We start from the raw sequence: 4,783 nt of genomic DNA, 5'->3' as shown, positions 1-4,783 counted from the left end.
AATGTGTTTGATTATTCATTAGAAATCATAAAACATTTCAGGAAGCCTGTTTGCTTTGCATCCATTGTACTGTGAGACCAAAGAGGGGTTTCTCTCCTAATTTTATCTCTGCAACTTTTATATCAGTTAAAAAAAGTTCATTTATGTCCTTGTTCTACCTAGTTAGGCATTTGCAGTGTGCCATGGAAAGATGGGTGGGGAAAAAGGTTATTCTTGCTGCTCTGTATCCTCATCTGGAAGTTCAGCAGCCAGCCTAACCCTTGCTGACATCTAATGATGGACCGTTTGAATGGTCTGCACAACCGCTGAGAGATCACAGGATGAAGAAAAGGGAAGATGACCATTAGCTGCAGCTTTAAGTGTGTTTTAACTTATGTTAGCAGATGGCTGTTCTTTAGGAATCCTGGTTAAGGGTAGCCCACTCCCAGTCTTCAGGGGTGTGTGGGAATTGTTTTCTTTTAATACCAAGCCCAGTCTGCTTTATCACCAAACTCATCAGGTGCTGCCAAGGTCCTCTAGTCCCTGGCAGTTACTTCATGCTGACAAAAATACACAGGAGTGTCTTTCGATAAGCAGGCATGGCAAGCAGAAATCACAGGAGTGTCAGAAATTGGGTAGTAATATCTGCTCCAAATTAGTGGTGGTTTCTTGACTTTCATGAATTAATGGTAAGTAAGTCATGGTCACTGAGCAGTAGTTTGCCACTGATTTCAGCGTGTTTAGATTTTAAACTACTAAATTCCTGCAGTTGCACAATTTCAGTGGTATATCTGGTTAGCAGTGTGTCTTGTACCAAAACCAAAGTTCATGTTCGTCAAAAGACTCATACAGTATTTGTCCATAAAGTTTTAGATCTACCTATAATGGACATCCAACAGTGGTTAACAGACCGCTTCTTCATAGGTGAGCAGAAGGAAAGCAGGAAGACAAGAAATTTCTCTTTTGGGCAATAGTGAGTCTTGATACAGAAAAAGCTGAAAACTGCTGGCTTACCAGGACATCTTGAATTACATACTGGTGCTGTGTGCTAGAGGAATAGTGACAGTCACATCTTCCTTCCACCAGATGTTCTGCTTCTTCAGAGCAGAAATACACAGCTAATGTCAACATTTGGTACTTCTGATGAAGGAGGATGAGAAGAATGTGGGGGGAAAAGAAAAAAAAGGACTGGAAGTTAAAAGCCAGGATACACGAACTTGCTAAAGCAAATTGAGGGCTGTGTGTTTGTGCTCTTGCTGGAGATTTCAGCATTCCGTCATTTATAGAATCATAGAATTGGTTAGTTTGGGAAAGACCTTTAGGATGGTCAAGTCCAAACGTTAACCTAACACTGCCAAGTCCACCACTAAACCACATCCCTAAGCTCCACATCTGCACATCTTTGAAATACATTCAGGGATGGTAACTTCATCACTTGCCTGCGCAGCTGTTCCAATGGTTGACAACCCTCCTGGTGAAGAAATTTTTCCAAATATCCAATCTAAATCTCCCCTGGCACAACTTGAGGCCATTTCCTCCTATCCTATCTCCTGTTACTTGGGAGAAGACACCAACACCCACTTCACTACAACCTCCTTTCAGGTGGTTGTAGGAAGCTGTAAGTTCTCCCCTGAGCCTCCTCTTATCCTGACTAAACAACCCGTTTCCTCAGCTGCTCCTCATAAGAGTTGTGGTCTAGACCCTTCACTGATTTTGTTGCCTTTCTTTGGACACGCTCCAGCACCTCAATGTCTCTCTTGTAGTGAGGGGCCCAGAACTGAACACAGGATTTGAGGTGTGGCCTCACCAGTGCCGAGTACAGGGAGATGATGGAGCCCTGGCCCTGCTGGACACACTGTTTCTGATACAGGCCAGGATGCTGTTGACCGCCTTGGCTGGTTCATATTCAGCTGGCTGTTGACCAACATTTCCAAGCCCCCTTCTGCCAGGCAAGCTTTCCAGCTGCTCTTCCCAAGCCTGTAGCATTGCATGATTTTGTTGTGACCCAAGTGCAGGACCTGGCACTGAGCCTTGGTGAACCTCATGCAATTAGCCTCAGTGCATCAATCCAGCCTGTGCAGATCTCTCTGCAGAGCCTTTCTACCCTCAAGCAGATCAACACTCCTGCCCAACTTGGTGTTGTCTGCAAACTTAGTGAGGATGCACTCAATCTCCTCATCCAGATCATTGATAGATACTCAACAGAATTGGCCCCAATACTGAGCCCTGGAGAACACCACTTGTGACTGACTGACAACTGCATTGAAGTCCATTCACCACCACTCTTTGAGCTTGGACATCCAGTTTTTTACCCAGCAAGCAGTACAGCCATCCAAGCCATGAGCTGTCAGTTTCTCCAGGAGGATCCTGTGGGAAACAGTGTCAAAGGCTCCACTGAAAAAGTCTAAGTAGACAACAGCCACAGCCCTTCCCTCATCCACTTAGGGAAGGAGGTCGGGTTAGTCAAGCAGGACCTGCCTTTCACAAACCTATGTTGACTGAGCCTGATCGCCTTGTCGTTCTGTATATACTGTGTGATGGCACTCAAGACAATCTGCTCCATAACCTTCCCCAGCACTGAGGGCAGACTGACAGGCCTGTATTTCCCCATATCCTCCCCCAGGCCCTTCTTGTAGATGGGAGTCACATTTGCTCACTTCCAGTCAATGGGGACCTCCCTGGTTAGCCAGGACAGCTGAGAAATGACTGAAAGTGGCTTGGTGAGCCCTTCTGACAATTCCCTCAGTACTCTTGGGTGGATCCCATTGGCCCCATAGACTTCTGCATGTCTTAAGTGTTGCAGCAAGTCACTGACCATTTCCTCCTGGATTATGGGGTCTTCATTCTGCTCCCTATCTTCCAGCCTAGGGGAGCTGGGTAGCCAAAGAACAGCTGGTGTTACTGTTAAAGACTCAGGCAAAAAGGCATTAAGCAACTCAGCCTTTTCCTCATCCTTTGTCACTACGTTCCCCCAACATTCGGTAAAGGATGGAGATTCTCCTTAGCCCTCCTTTTGTTGCTAACGTATTTAAAAAAAAAACATTTTGGATTGTCCTTTACAGCAGTAGCCAAATTAAGTTCTAGTTGGGCTTTGGTCCTTCTAATTTCTCCCTGTGTAACCTCGTGACATCCTTGTGGTCCTGAATTTCTGTCCCTTCTTCCAAAGGCCATAAACTCTTCTTTATTTTCTCCAAGTTCCAATGAAAGCTCTCTCTTCAGCCAGGCCAGTCTTCTCATGTGCTGGCTCATGTTTTGGCAAATGGTGATGTCCTGCTACGTGCCTTTAAGAGTTCCTTCTTGAAGAATGCCCAGCCTTCCTGGACTCCTTTGCCCTTCCAGGACTGCCTCCCAAGGGACTCTGGCAATGAGAGATTAATTTAATTGATCTGTTGCTTCACTGTTACCACACTGAAGGATCAGGAATTTCTGGCAGCAAAGGGCTTGCCTTAATTAGTTTGCATTTTTATCATTATTATTTGTGAAGGTGATATCATGAACTGATCATTACTTAGAATGCTAGATTTAAGCAGGATTGGGAATTTGGTAGGTCTTTCGAACTTGGACAAGGATTTATTGTTATTCCAGTTAGGCTTGGAAACCAATAGTTGTCTTACGGACCAGTGCTATCGATTGTCTAAATGGGGCTGTTCTGCTAGCTGGCAGTGCTAGCAGCAGCTCTGTGATCTTTTGGTACCACACCTTTACCTTTCTGTGTGTCAAAATCTCGCTGAGATAGGAAAATTTGTAACAGGTACGTTTTTGAGGTGAGGAGGAAAGGAAGGTACGTAAGAAAATGAGAACAGAGAAACCAAGCTAGTAAAGACAACATGAACAAAAACATTTTCTAAAAGGGGAGTAGGGAATGTAGCCCATTTCCAGCTTGGTCACAGTCCTGTAGTGGGAGTTCATTCACATGAGTTCATCTCTGCAGTTTGTGAAAGACAAAAGGAAACTGCACTAACCAGCACAAATTCATTCTCCCTTCTTGTGTTGGCAATTTTTCTTTCAGTGGAAACAGTAGTAGTTTTGCTGAAGCAAAGAATCCTTTTCCTGTAATGAAAATGTCTCATTCCTGTACTAATGGCAGGTATGTGTCACTCTGGGGGGAAAAGGCAGAAATACTTGGACTGTGTCTTTCAACTTACTACTGTCATTTATACAGACTCTTGATTGTCCTGATTGCAAATCTTCTTTTTCAAACAGTTTAAATGGATCAATTTGAGATACTGGTCCTTGATATTTTTTATTTCTTGTTGCAAGATGTAAAAACCAGTTGGCTCTAGTTCTTAAAAGGTTGAATTTGCTTTGCTCTGATTAGTTGTCTGAATATCTGAATTACGCAGACTGTTTGCTCACCTTCCTCTTCCTTCTGATTTAGAACATTTCATATGGTCTCAATACAAAGGTGACGACAGCCTAGTAGGTACAGCCGTCTTGAGTGTGAGCTATAAATATGTTCATGCTAAATAATGAAAAGCCGAAGTGCCAGAGTTCAGATTAGGCTGAAATGACAAGTTTTGAGTACTGCGAATTTTCGTGGCATGTCTTGAATGTCCTTCAAGGGCAGGCGCACCGATGGAAGATGTCCATTAGGGGTCACTGAAGCTCCACCTGTGAAAGAGTCTATTACCTGGCCCGTTGGATTACGAATTGCTGTTCACTGATTCCTACCGACTGAACGACCCTTTTGTCAAAACTCCTGCTTTTTCCAAAGCAGCAACTTAAAGCATAATAGCGGTGAATAGCTGTGGGCGATGAAAATATAGCCAAAGAAATGCACGAGTGTGTTGTGTTGATACAAGGA

The sequence above is a fragment of the Psittacula echo genome, assembly GCF_963264785.1.
Source record: "Psittacula echo genome assembly, chromosome: 2".
NCBI classification, from domain to species: domain Eukaryota; kingdom Metazoa; phylum Chordata; class Aves; order Psittaciformes; family Psittacidae; genus Psittacula; species Psittacula echo.
The sequence above is the reverse complement of the archived record's forward strand: the minus strand, read 5'-3'. Positions refer to the sequence as shown.